Consider the following 15,656-nt stretch of genomic DNA (forward strand, 5'->3'; position numbering starts at 1 on the left):
CAGATGCTTGTTGCTTCCTGACATCTGCCATATTCCACTCTAAGTACCGAAAAAATAGACAGCTGACAAAGTTGTATAGATTGTGGTTTGCATGTCAGTAAATTGTACTTACCAGTCCTATATAAAGCATCAACTAACCAAGAACTCAAAAGCTAAAACTGATCTTTCAGGTACTATGGCACAATAGAAAACATAGACTTTGGGATAAAATAAGCCTGAGTTCATAATCCTGAGTCTGTCATTTATATGCTGTGTAATCTTGAACAATATTTTTAACCTCACAGAGCTTAAATTTCTCTATTCAGTAAAATGACGCAATATTCCTAACCTGCTGATTGCTGTATGATTCAAATAGGAACAAAGTGCCTGACAAACAGCAGGCACTAAATAAATTCTAGCTAAATATCCAAACCAAACCAAAGTTTGGCATAGTTAATATGATGGTTAATTTAATATGCCAATTTGGAGGATGTTTTTAGGTGATGTTAACTTTTAAAACAGTCAACTTTAAGGAAACAGATTACCTCTGTGGGTGAGCCTCATCCAATCCACTGAAGGCCTGAATAGAATAAAAAAGAACAGCCTCCCCAAGCAAGAAGTAATTCTCAAGTAAATCACCTTCAGATTTCATCTGTACCACTGGCTCTCTGGTTTCCAGCCTGCTAGGCAACACTGCAAATTTTGAACTAACTCTCTCTCTCTCTCTCTCTCTCTCTCTCTCTCTCTCTCTCCTCCCTCTTTTTCTCTCCCTCTTTAGATATAGATATATATATATAATATACAAACATATATACAAATCCTATTACACACACACAAACACACACACCCTATTGGTCTGTTTCTCTAAAGAATCCTGACTAAATGTTCCTTAATTGTCTGATGAAACAGAACTAAATAACTTTTACATATGGGAATTGGAAGGTAAAATTGGGCCTTTGGGTACGGCAGGCTTGAAGGATAGAGAGAGCAGGGCCTGAAATATCCACAGATCTAATGACAATCTCAGTTTGGAGCAATCACTTGGAAAAAGGCTCACAAGAAGTGGACAGAAGTGTGGGAAGTGGAGCTAATGAGAAAGAGGCTGAAAGTAAATTCCAGGGATAAACTATGGAGCAAATCTAATTATTGCTCCTGTTACAGTATACAACTTCCAAATCTCTGTTTGTGATATTTAATTGAGGTTCAAAGGAGAAAAAGGAAGGATGCTCTGAGTCAATGGTCCACTGAGTGGTAAGACCAAAAGGATACTCTAAGGCCAGGATCTCTAATTAGGGAAGATGGAAGCCCCTTGAAGGTCAACTCTCAGAGAAAGTCTAGGAACTCAGAGAGATTCCCACCATGTGCATTCATGTAGCCATTGGTCATAGGTCTGAGGATGTTTGTGAAAAGGCAGCAGGTCCCAACATTTGCTAGATGAACAAAGCCAAGGAGCAGGCTTCCTGATGTCTTAAGTAAAGTCCATTTCCATCTTGTCTCCTGACTTCCCACAGAAAAACTCTAAGGAAATTCAGATCACTGAGATAATGCCTCTGCCAAAATCTTTGCTTTGTTTGAAACCATATGTTTTTACTACAATTAAAACATCCATGATATAAGGAACCAAAATGGCATAGATGGTAGAGGCTCTGTTCATCCCTTTGGTGACCAAATCAAAGTTGTGACACAAACAAGGAGCAGCAGCAAAGAAAAATCACCTGGGATCTTGATGAATAAGCCATATAATTAGAGAGAAATCCAAGAAAGCACCCTGCAGTGGCAGAAGGCAGTATGGGGCAAGGACACAGGGCTGCTCGGTCCCAAACGGCTAAGTGAGACAGAGGCTGCACCAGCAGCAGCTGCAGACGCCTCTTAAAGGGGCCACGTTCACAAGCAGATTTTTGCAGTTACAGGCCTGCTTACTCTGAACAACAGTGCCAATTCAGCTACGCAGGGGGCACCAGGGACTTACAGGGGGACACTGTTGAAGTGAGGGCCAAGGCAAGACACACTCAGTATAGAAGTGCTGGCGGTATCCATTGTTCCCTGTTGAGCCTTTTCTCTTTCCAGTGCACGGACACAGCCCCACCATAGTCCTGACGCCATCAAACTGGATAACAGAGGTCACTCAGCCCAGAGGATTCCTGGAAACCCCACCTTCCCCAATTTACAGCCCCACTCAAACCACATCCACGTATATTCTTAGCGTGTCAGGTGCTCCTTGCTGAGCAGTGTCTAGACTCATACTGAAGGCAGCTGGCCTTGGTTTCTGGAGTGGCCTTTTAAGGCAACTATAAGCACAGCATCTGTGGATTGCTTGCTGAATCTTAACAGGTAGCCCCAGAGAGGGAGAGATCTGGGCTAAATTTGGCCTGCAACTGAAACCCTCTCAGGACTGTGCCAATGCACACCTACTTCACAAATCCACACTAATAAGACTGGGAAAATTAAAAGCTTTGCTTAGTACATAGAAACAGACATGGAAAGGCAGCCAAAATGGGAAGACAAAGAGCAGAACCATATGAGAGAACAGAACAGAGATCCAGATATAATGGAGTCAGGTAATCTAACAGATGCAGATTTCAAAACACTGGTTATAAAGATGCTCAACAATGAGATAAAAAACATAGAAATTGGAGTGAAAATTATAAAAGGGAACCAGTCAGAAATGAAGAACACATTATCTGAGATGAGAAGTATATTAAATGGAATAAACAAAGGAATAAACAGAATGAATAAAGAAAAGGATCACATGCCCTATCTAGAGGACGGGAAAGCCAAGGACATGCAATAAGAGTGGCAAGAGATAAGATGCCAAGACTGTAAAAATAATTTAAGGAGCGTATGAGACACTTTTAAGGGTCCAAATATCCATCTGACTGATGTAACTGAAGAAAATCAAGATGTTGAACAGCTATTTGAAGAATAATGATGGAAAACTTCCCTAACCTGGTGAAGAAAATGGACATAAAACCCCAGGAGGCTCAGAGAATTCCAAACATCAGGGATCCAAAGAGGCCCACACAAGATACATCATAATTAAAATGTCAAAGGTTAAATGCAAAGAAAGAATATTAAAAGCAGCAAGAGAAAAACAGATAATTATTTATAAGGCAAAACCCATAAGACTGGCAGCTGATTTCTCAAAAGGAACTATGTAGGACAGAAGGGCTTAGCACAAAATATTCGACAGGATGAAGATCCAGGATCTACAACTAAGAAAAATTTATCCAGCAAAGCTATCATTTAGAATTGAAGGACAGAAAAAGAGCTTCCCAAACAAAACTCAGCTAAAGGAATTTATCACCACCAAGCCAGTATTATAGAAAATGTTGGAGGGACTTCTTTAAAAATTAAAAACAGGAATCAAAAACAGGAATAAAGAATGGTAACATCTACATTACTTTTAACAAGTACCTCAAATGGAAAAGAATTAAGTGCTCCAGCCAAAAGAGAGAGTGGCTGAAAGGATAACAAGACCTCTACATATGCTGCCTACAAGAGACTCATTTCAGATTAAAAGACACACACAGACTAAAAGGAAGGGGATGGAAAAAGATATTGCTTTGATAGACCTAGAAGGTATTTAAGTCAGACAGAAAAAGATAAACACTGTATGATTTCACTTACATGTAGAATCTAAGGAATAAAAAGAACAAACTAATCAAAAATAGACTCACAACTATAGTGGACAATTGGTGACGGACAGTGGGGAGGGGAGTTTGGGGGCCTAGGAGAATGTGGTGACAGGTTAGAGAAGTACAAATTAGTAGCTGACGGACAGTCATGGGCATGGGGAACACGGCACAGGGAATGCAATATACAGGGGAGAGAGGGAGCAATTGGGGGGATCATTTTATGAACTATATAGCTGTCTAACCAATGTACTGTATACTTGAAACTAATTAAAATAAATTTTTAAGAAGTTACATATACATCCAATATAATAACATGGGAAATATTTGTGTTAGAACATTAAGTTAAACAAATTACATATTCAAAATGATTATAACTATGTAAAAGCCACCCCAAACTGGCAAAGGAATACCCCCAAAGTTTATACCTTTCCCTTCAGATGGTGGTGTTATTACTTCTTCTTTTAAAATATCTTATCCATTTTATTTTATATTTGGCATTGTACTATTAATAAAAAATAATAACCCTATTTTTAAAAGCAAAAAAAAAAATGAATGTAAATGAATGTCCCATTCATGAATCAGCACATCAAATTTTTTTTAAATCATCCTAATTACTTTGGCCCAACACCAATTGATTAGCATTGGTTTTACTGCATGTAGCAGTCTATTATTAGGCAGTTGTAAACAAGAATGTATTAGTCAAGAAAGTTTTTCAGAGAAATAGAACCAATAGTATGTGTGGTGTGTGTACACACACACACACAGATTAATTTATTGAGTTATGAAGAATTGGTTCAGGTGATTATAGAGGCTGAAGTACCATTACCTACAATCTGCAATCTGGAGATTTGGAACTGATGTAGTTCAGTTCAAGTCCAAATGCCTAAGAACTAGGGAAGCCTACGGGGGAAGTCTCAGTTTGAGGCAGAAAAAGACTGACGTGCCAGCTCAAGTAGTCAGCAAAAAAGGCAAATTCTCCCTTCCTCTACCTTTTTGTCCTATTTGGGCCCTCAGTGCATTACAAGAGTACATTGGGGAATACAATCCGATTTGCTCGGTCTACTGTTTAAATGCTTATCTCAACCAGAAACATCCTCAAACATATACCTAGAAATAACATTTAGTCAAATGTCTCTGCACATCCTATGATCCAGTTAAGTTGAAACAAAATTAACCATCATAGAGTTTGGGTCATTAGTCTGAGGATCTTATTTCTAAGAACTTTTAAGAAAAGTTGTAACATTGAGAACTGGTGATGTTGCTAATAGGGACTTATTTAAATTGTAGTATAGGCCACAGAAAAAGCAAACTTTTTCTGTAAAGGTCCAGATAGTAAGGCCTCTGTCACAACTACTCAAATCTGCCTTTGTAGCACAAAAGCAGCCATAGACAACACATAAGCAAAAGAGGGTGGCTGTGTCCCAATTAACGTTTATTTATGGATACTAAAATTTGAATTTTATATAATTTTCACATATCACAAAAGATGATTTCTTTTATTTATTTTCCAATCATTTAAAAATGTAAAAAAAAAAATCTTTAGCTCACTGGGCATACAATAACAGGCTGCAATTTACTAACCTTTTGGTCGAGGCTGAAAATTCTTAAACTGTGGTCTTCTGTACTTTGAAAGCTGCAGGGTCCCTCCTGATGGTATCTCAGTCAAAAGTGTGAGTCCTTTCCTTTGTTGTATGGGCTGGATAAATGACATGAAACGCTACAGACTTATTGTTATGAATATGTGAGAGTACTAAATGATTTATTAAGCATTACTTAAATTTAGTTATAAAAACTAAAACTAATTTAATATTAGAATTTTTCCCCCACCTCTTAGCCTTTTTCTTAGCTTTTACAAAGACTACATGTTGTATTCCCCAACTTACCTCACAAATATTATACACCATCATAACCATAACACTGTGCTTGTATTCCATACCAGTTTCCACAATTATAATTAATTTGTTTAAAGCCTGTCACTCTCGCTAGATTACAAACTGTGTAAGATCATGGTCATGGCTGTTTTACCACCACTATGTACCCAACCCATAGCATATCTGGAACATTGCAGGTGTTCGGTATATATCTGTAGGCTGCATGAATGAATGAATTGTTTCTGGTTGTTATTTCAACTCTTGTTTTTTAATCATAAAGAATGTTTCATCTAGCTTTGACATTATCAATCTAGTTTCTCAATGGCTGTTTGATTACCCTACTGCTTGTAATGATGTTATGTTTGTACCTGCAGTACTTTGGGTCTTTAATTTTATACTGATAGGTCTTTAAGATAAGCATGAAACATGGTTCTGACTCACTCACACTACTATTGTTAAAACAGTTATATGAAATTCACTCCTGGGGTGAGGGGTGGAGGAAAGAGGGGGTAGCTTAACAGAGATGCTTTATTATTATCTCATGTTCTTATTCCACTGGAAAATAGTCAAAAAGTTGAGAGCCATTATATTTGCAAGAGATGTGCTTTGGGAATGACAGGGACATATTTCTTTTAGTTGACACCCTCCAGTTCAAAGGTCGTAAATATTTAATTTCTAGAAATTCTTACTTCTTCTCTACAAGGCTAGACTTTCAGAACACTTCTGTTAAGCCTCACCTCAGCTCCACTTGGGGTGACGCAACTTGTACTGTTTTAAAGCAAGATGTGAGAAGGAAGAAGTCCTCCCGACTCAAGATAATGCTTCCAAGTCACAAATCCTCTTTGTGTTTTGTTTTTAAAAACATGAAGATACAAACATCAAAGGATGATATCATGGACCTCCATGTCTTAAAATCCAGGCCTAACACGAAACATAACAAAGACTTCCTTGGAAAAATTCAGGACCACTGATCTGTACTCAACAGCTTCAAATACAGTTCTGGTCTAATTAACCTCAGTAGTTCTAGCACTTAATCAAGAAAGATCCAATTCCAGCTACTCTTATTTTAAACTATTTCACTAAGGGCAGCATTAAGGTAATTTAGGTAAAAACAAAATTTAAACAAAATAAGAAAAAGGAATGTTAATTACTTTAGGGAAATGTGTAAACTCCCTCTTCCTTGAATGCTCAATGGTTATTTGCTCTAATTGCTCTTTAGTGAGTATTTATTGCACACATTTGCAAGCAAGCTGCTCATTAGAATTGCTGATTCAAAGATAAGAGGAAATCTACAAAACCACCAATATCACCAGATATAAAGAATCCTGAAGTCTCATCTTAAGTTCTTAACTCTTTTGACAATCTTTGCACAAAGTTATCAATGAATGTAAAGAATGGAGTTCTGCCAAATTCCAACCTGACACTCTGATGTGTACTCAGAATTTAACCAGCAAGTTTCACAGTTTGACCCAATTTGCAAAGTTGTAACAGGTAGCTAAATTGTTCCTGACACTATTACAAGTCCTTGAAAAGAGATGATCTTGTCAAACTTTGTCTAGTTATCTCAAAACAACAACAGCAGCAGCTTATGGAAAGGAAGCGTTTTTAATATAGAAGTGTTTATAAGGGGGAGAGCTGGTTGGATTAAAACCATGAGCTCTTTTTGAGAAAGACCATTCTAGCACTGGCAAAAAAAAAAATAAAATAAAATCTGCCCAAGTTTTCCTTTCCATCTTTGTATTAGCCTATATAAGTTAACATCTCTTAGAGAGCCCCTCTTTCTCTTCTCCACCTACTAGATCCACCTGTTCTTCCAATTCCAGCAAAACCCTTCCCTTTCCAATGTCTACCTAAGTCAGCTTCCAAATGCATTAGCCATACAAATATCCTTTTTCTCTAAAGCACCATGGTCTCTACTTTTCATTATGTCTCTTACTTCTTGGTTTCTTTGCTTATATTAAACTGTCCTCCCTGTAATCAGAGTATAAACTCCAGAAGAGTTAGGAGAGTGCTTTATTTCCTTTTAAACTAGGAAAGGGGTGTTATGGGAAGCTGCTCATAGGGTGCTGTGAGAGCACCAACACAGACTGGGGGAGTCAGGAAAGGCTGCCAAGAGAAGATACGTCGTAGCAGCATTCTCTCATTCCCAGGCCTCTGCTTAACCCAATAATCCAGCAAAGGCTCTGGTTTTCTTTGTCTTCTTTCTTTCTATACTTACCTCTTTTTCAAAGCACATCTACCTTATACTCGATATTTTTGGTACTGTGTCATTGATAAGACTTATTTCATTTCTTTCTTATAAGGACAGAAAAACCTAAGCTAGAAACAAGTCTGCTAATGGTTTAATGAGTGCTCTGATGTATTTTTATTTTTTCTCATACCCCTGTATTATGTATGCTGTGGAGCTACTGCATATGGATTGGTTCCAGGTCACTGGCTGGCAACCCTGTACTCTAGTTCCAGAGTGGTATTTCAACTGCAGACTTCACTGTCTGTTGAGCAAGCACATCATTTGTGTCAGAACAGAACATAAATAAATAATAATGCAGCAGACCTTCCACCAAGGGATTTCTATGTTCTGCAAGCAAGTGGTAGCATTATACCCTCTTTATAAGTAGATGGCTCAGGAAGGAAAATCTTTATGTATCTAAAAACATAGAAATTAATATCTAGGGTTGTTTTTCCTAAATTAGAAAAAAATCTTTTCTCATTTGAACAGATATGTATATACTCATGTTCATAGCAGCATTATTTATAAAAGTCAAAAGATGAATACAACCCAAGTGTCCATTGATGGATAAATGAATAAATAAAATGTAACATATATATACAATGAGATATCACTCAGACTTACAAAAGGAAGAAAATTCTGACATGCTACAACATAGATGAACCTCAAAGCTGTTACACTAAGTGAAATAAGCCAATCACAAAAGGACAAATATTTGAGTATGAGCCCACTTATATGAGGTACCTAGAGTAGTCAAATTCATAGAGACAGAAAGGAAAATAATGGTTGCCAGGGGCTCAGGGAAGGGAGAAATGGAGATTTAGTGTTTAATAAGTACACGGTTTCAGTTGAGGAAGATGAAAAAGCTCTCAAGATGGATGGTGGTGATGATTACAAAACAATGTAAATGTACCTAATATTACCAAACCATACACTTAAAATTGATTAAAATAGTAAATTTTATGTTATGTATATTTTACTACAATAAAAAGGGGAGGCTTTTTTCATCAATCTCAATAATACTTCTTTCTTCTTCAAAAGTAACAAAAATTTTAGATGAAATTAAAAATGGGATCCTACCCATCTCTTCACTTGGCTAACTGCTGCCGCCTAGCTGTTCCATTGATGAGTTATACAAACAAGACTGACCCCTGATTGTTTTCTACTTAAGATGTTAAAAAGAAAGCACAGAAGCTTTCTAAAAGAAAAACATATTTTAATATTACTTTAAAATTTGTATTTAAATCATTTTAACCTCACACGCCTTGCCCATACCTTCTGATATCTAAAATTCATACACGGGGATATACAACTTGTATTCCACAATAGAAAATGTTAATTAATATGCACATATAACTTAGGAAAGGTAATGAATTTTCTTAAATTAAGAAGCCAGTGTTGCTCACAGTATGATCTTACCACATCCTGCATCTCAACAACTAGAGACCCTATTAAAATTCTTATCATAGAGCTACTGAATTGTCATCTTTGTTACTGGTGACTTGTAATCTATATTTTAAATTAGCTCTTCTAAGTTACATTTATACACACTCAAGTTTGAGACTCAGTAAACTAAAACAAATGATACCAGTATCAGAAATACCTCTTCTTAGAAAAACAGGAAAAGATAATTAGATGGGAATCTTATCAGAGGATAGAAACATGAGACTGGGCACATCAACATTCAAATTACAACATGTCTTTGCCATGTCTAACCCTGTACTCACTGATCTTTTAACGAAGATAGACGACATAGGAATAATGTCACAAATTTTAATTATAAAATGACAAAGAAGCGAAAGTTTTCATGGGAAGATGCACTAAAGGGAACAATCTGTCTTTATTAAATGTTTTGTAGAACTTGAAGAAAAAACCTAGTGTATCGTGCCAATGGCAGGAATAGGAACAGGGCACAGTACCTTGGAATTTTAATCTTTGACCAGCTTGCCAAAATTCAGATATGACTTTGTATTAGACAGTGTTTATATTTTATCTGAATTGCCTAAGTAACTTCTATATAGGGCCACCCAAATATTTTTATGCTTTGCTTCCTCGCGGTTTTCTGTCTTGCATCTTCGAGAATTATGGAGTGTCTTCCTGTGGTCAAAAAAATATCAATACATAGAAGATGCCAAAGCAATTGTCTCCCTATGAACTACTTTTCTATCCAAAAAGAAAATGAGGGGAGGAAGGGGGGCTTAAAACCCAATGCAACAAAATATTAAATATCTAAAAATATTGTCAATTATGCAGAAGTTTAGTGGTCACATGGCCTTTTTCAACATCCCAATACATGTCCTATAAAGAATTTCAGAACACTGAGACTTCAATAAATTTCATAGTCAATATGATTTGAGTGATAAGGTTCACTTCTTTCATCTTCAACTCTTCTAATGTGTATACTGTGCTTTCATTCTACCTTCTCTTTCTATGTGTCTACATTCAACTCTTTACCTCCAAATAAAGAATGCTGCCTCTGTGACTTTATAAGAACAGTTTCTCTTTTTTATCCTAGTTTCATTCATGAGATAAAAATGTTATGTTAGCAAATTTTTTTAATGTGAATAAATAACTTAGAAAAAATTATCTAGTAAAAAGCCATCAGTGCTCCCCACCACATCCCTTGATGTTTCATATCCATGCCATACTCCCAGGTACTCTGGGTTCGGAAAGAAGCAGCTGTCTGAAAAGAACGTGAAGGCCATCCATCTCTGGCACCAGAGAGAAAAACTGGAATCAAGGTACATTAGAAAGGGAGAGCCTTAAAGTCTTCCTGACTGAATGGATGGGAGAGAGAAAAGCATCCAGCTTAATTCAAAGGTTTCATATTGGGTAATAAAGAGAATCATGACATCACCAGCAGAAATAGAAAAGAATTAGTTTTAAGAGCAAAATGATGTGTTTTGCTTTAGATATGAAATTTTCAATCTGATGACAGGGTGTCCAAGTAGAAACATCTGATAGATAGCTGCAGATAAAATACTGTGGCTAACAAGAGGAGGCAGGCTTGGAGATGGCGGTTTTATCATTTGCAGTTATGCAATGATTATGGCATTATAACGGATGAAACACCTTAAGGAAAAGAGTGAAAAAAAGACAAGCAGAGCATGTCTCTTAACAAAGGAGAGAAGCCAGTGGCAGGACAGAGGAACAGTAATCAGATAAATTAGATAAGAATTGCAGTAGCTTAGAGTTACAGAGGTCAAGGGAGGAAGATAAGCAAGAAAGTGGAGATTTTACTTACATAAAGTATAAAAAAATACCAATGAAAATAGAGACCAAGAAAAAAAAAAGGTTTATAAATTAGGAGGCTATAAATATGTTTCATGAGAGCCAGATTTTAGAGTAATGAGGAAGTGAAAAAAATGGGTGATACCAGCACTGGCCAATAGAAATATGAAGTGTGCCATGTATCTCAATTTGGTTGCTACATTTCAAATGCTTAATAGCTACATGTGAATAGTTTCTTTACGAGACAACTCAGAGACAGAGAATATAAACATCCCCATATATCATGAACATAAAAATGGGTCATGAAAGCCAGTAACCAATGTTAGAAGTGGGGATAAGGTGGCCTAAATGGATTATCTGAACCTCAGATGAGAAGTGGGATGACAGTGGAAGATAAAGGTCCTAGAAATGAGCAGACCTCTGTTGGCAGTTCAATGCTCTAGGAGAAGAATGAGAAATGATGATGAGACCATGGTAAAAGGGTTAAGAGGGAGGTTTTTCTATCGGGCACAGTCATATTTTAGTTATGTGGAAAGAAATATTCGATTATAAGTAAGAGCACTATGGATATAAATGAACACAAAACAAGTTAAAACAAGCAAAGGCCATATATTCAGAGCTTGCTATAGCAAAAGAGTTAGCTACTGTTATTTGCACTTGGGCAGAGACTCAAAGCTGGCAGAGAGATAGGAAAGCTCTGTATTGGAAAAAAAGATAAGGCTTCAGGTATGCCTTGAATGGAAGTTGTTGACATGGGGCAATGGTAAGCTGGCTAACAAGAAGTAGGGCATGCTATGTGATTGGTCAGTGGTACATATTTGACTTTTTCTGGTTAGTCCTAACTTGGAAGCATCAACAAAAATTAAGGAAATTGTTAATTATTAATCAAGTCCTAGTCATTTGAGGTAGATTATAATAGGGGTATTGTTTGGTGTCCTTAACTGTTACTAGAATTAGCAGTCTGACTTTCTACAAGTCTGATTTGTATGTAGCAAATTGGCTTCCTGCGCTGGTTAGTGTAAATAATGGGTTGGTTTCCTGGGCAGGTCGATGCAGATGGTGGGTCAGAATTCTATTCATATATATGGTTTGGCCATTGTCCATTTGTATATTTAGTTTCTCTGTTGACTTAATTCTGTTATTCACTGACAGTCCTTTTGAATTTAGTGTAGTTCAGGAAGGTCTCATGTTGAAAGTCAAAAAAACCTGGGTCATAATCTCCATTCTTGGTGTGAACCCAACCTTATCATTAAACTTCTCTGTACCTCAAATTTTCTCATCAAAAAATAAAGAGAAATCAAAATTTTTCAGCTGCAGAAAATACAAAAGGAAGACAGAAAGACAGAAAGACAACCACAAAGCAGGAAAAACTAACAACACTTCGTTATAAATTAAATATAATTAAACAAGAAATTGTAGACATAAAAATTTTAAAACTCAGTCTAGAAATAAACAAGCAAGATGTGAAGACATAGTTAATCAAACAATGGGACAAAGTGAAAAAAAAAAAGACAAAATTATTTCAAAAATTAAGAATAAATTATAAGCTATCTATGTACCCACCAACACAAGCATTAGGTAAGAATCAAAGGTTATCATCTGAAACTCATGAACTAAACAGAAGCCTAAGTAAGAAATAGTGGTACTAAGGACATTACATATTTAAAAAAAAAAATGGTAGGATTACTATAAAAGTAACCACTAGAACAAAAACTACAAACCTTCTTAAATACCAAAAGAATGTTTTAAAAAAGGAAAAAGGAAACATGATACATATACAGATAACAGAGACCAAAACTATCAATGATATTGATGAATTCAAATGGACTTAACTCATATATTAAAAGAAAAAGTTACTTTAGCTTACAGAGCAAAATCCAACTCCATGCTGTATATAAGAGAAACCCCTAAAACAAAGTAATTCAGAAAGAGATATAAAGAGATGGACAAAGACATACCAAAAAAAAAAAAAAAAAAAAATGCACATGAAAAGAATGAAGGAGTTGTGATCTTAATAGTTGACAAGTTAGAATTCAGTACCTGAAGCATTAAAGAAGATAATAAATGACAGGTCATTATGCAAAAGACCATGAATCACAACAGAAATATAACAGTTTTGAATATTTATGCACTAAATTTCATAGAATATCACTTTATAAAGCAGAAACTACAAGAGATGCAAAGAGAAATAACCAGAATTACACAATAATACACAATTTTAATATATTACTGTCAGTCCAAGACAGGTCAAGTGTACAAAAAATAAAAATAGAGAGACCCTAAACAACATAACCAATAAAGTAAATTTATGAATACATTACAGACTCTGTATCCAAAAATAGAAAATATATATTCTTTCTAATAACACAAAAACATCCATGAAAACAGACTATATATTATGATCCCAAGAAAATCTCAATGAGCTTCATAAAGTAGAAATGATAAAAAGATCATTCTTTCACATTAAAAATATAAAAATTAATAACAAAACCAAAACATGAATAGCCCTTCCTAAAGTTAAAGGACTCTCTATTAAACGATTGGAACCAAAGGGGAACTGAAAAATCAGATTTATAAAAATTTTGGTAATAAAAAAATGTGTATCAGAATCATTGAGATACAATTAAAGCAAATATCAGAAGGAAAAATCCACCTTAAATGCTTACAAATAAAAAGTTAAAGAACAAAAATAAATAAATATCCACCTGAATTAATAGAAATACATCCCTTGTTCTTGAATAGAATTTATTTAATATCACAAAGATATCAATTCTTCATGAGTAATATAACATTTAACTTGGGAACAGTTAAAAATAAATGGAAGAAAAAAAGAAAGGAATATTAAAATAATGGCAAAAAATGAGTTATAAACAAAAAAAAGTGGAATAATTGAATAAAATGTTAGTTCTTTGGAAAAAAATAACAAAAGACAGAATCTACTAGCTAATTAATCAAGGGAAAAAAAGTGTGAACATACAAAATGAGAAAGGACACAAAGGCCATAAAAACAGGAAATTTTTTAAAATCATAAGAAATTGCATAGCACGACTCTATGCAAATAAAATGTAAAACCTCAATAAAATAGATATGTTCCAAAAACTGACCTTAATAGATATAAAATGTGGAACAAATCAATTTCCATAGAAGAAACTGAGATAATTTATCAAAACACAAGCCCACAAAAAGCACAAGACCAAAATGGTTTCACAAGAAAATTTTAGCAAACCTCCCAAGATCAGATTATCCCAATGCTTCTATATTCCAAAACACTGGGGCGGGGTGGGGGGGACGTGCCTACCTTTCCCGTAAATACATACCCCTTTAACCTGGCTCTACCTTACATGCTCAGATCCTCATGAACTTTGCCTAAACTTTCCATTCCTTCTCCCTCTAATTTTTTTCAGCAGCCTGGTACTAGACTGCTACTTTTTTTAAAATGGAAACATGGCCATATATTTTTTACTTTTCTAATTTAAATGTACTGGTAATTGAAGTTATAGGTATGAAAATTACAACTATTATCATCTTAAACACACTCTCAAATAAATCTGATTATCGATTCTGTTTTAAGACGTGGGGCCTAAGGGATCTTTAGAAATGCAGGCAGTTTCTCTGAGACTTTAAAGAATTGAAAAAATAAGATGGCTGAGGATAGAATTCTAGAAAATATACCACAGGAAACTGAAGAAAAAAAGAGAGAATTTAGTGGGGAAAGCTGAGGGTGTAAGATAAATCTTCCCAGTGGTTTGGTGGGGTTGTCAGGTAACTATATTTTGAAAACTTTGTCTCAGGATATTTAGCCAAGGTCACATAACTAGGATGTGGCATAACAAGAACTAAGCCAAGATTACTGCCACAGCCAGCATTTTGCACACACTGATTCCTTCATCTAATAGTCCTCAGTAATAGCTCATATCTATTAAATTATATTATATTACCCTCTCTTTAAGAGCAGAATCATAATTTATTATACTTTTTAATCAACAAAAGTGCCTAGTACAGCAAAACACTAATTCTTGCTACAGAACTCTTGGGTAATATTAACTATTATTATAAAACATCTTTTCTTAAATCTATTAGACTTCTCTAAAGATGGCATTTTTAAAATGGTTTTGCTGTTGAAAGAGATTGAGAGGAAGTATGTCACACGTATGAAAAGATATACATAACAACCTTATGGCTTAGATTATTTTTTCTTAGGTCAGGGGCAATTTCAAATGTTTTGCTCCATTATCACTATCAATAGAGGTTATAGTTCAAAAAATATAATAACCATATCTTTATTATTAGTTTGAATTGGTATTCAATATAAAAACTGCTATGCTGTAAGCAAAGAACCAGGAAAACCTAGGTGAGGTGAGAAAATGACTTGATTGATTTAGTAAAGTGTTCTAAACTTAATGTATAAATATTTTGCTTCATCTTAACTATTGAAAAACTCCATATCCTCAGGCTAATACTGAATGGCCACCTATTGTTAATCTATTACATATGTTCAGTATAGTGAATTTTTAAAATATTATATCACCCATTAATGCTCAACATTCAGACTAACTGAAGAAAAGGTTAACATGGTAATGATAAATTATATTAATCTTACTACTTAAAATACAGACTAATGACATTATACCCCACCGAGTTCTTCAGAAATGGCTTCAATGATTCAATTTAAAATTAGCATATTTGTAGCTCTGTCCTTGGGAGGTATGT

The 15,656-nt window shown here is 35.2% G+C and overlaps 1 long non-coding RNA gene across 1 annotated transcript in view; it reads right to left on the reverse strand.

Moving 5' to 3' along the window:
• Positions 1 to 15,656, reverse strand: part of LOC107507038 — a 92,346-nt gene that overhangs the window by 64,493 nt on the left and 12,197 nt on the right. Inside the window, exon 4 of the long non-coding RNA XR_001596059.2 lies at positions 5,196 to 5,310. This is a non-coding gene — a long non-coding RNA (uncharacterized LOC107507038). The remainder of the gene's footprint in view (positions 1 to 5,195; positions 5,311 to 15,656) is intronic.

Source organism: Rousettus aegyptiacus, unplaced genomic scaffold (assembly GCF_014176215.1).
Source record: "Rousettus aegyptiacus isolate mRouAeg1 unplaced genomic scaffold, mRouAeg1.p scaffold_m13_p_4, whole genome shotgun sequence".
NCBI classification, from domain to species: Eukaryota; Metazoa; Chordata; class Mammalia; order Chiroptera; family Pteropodidae; genus Rousettus; species Rousettus aegyptiacus.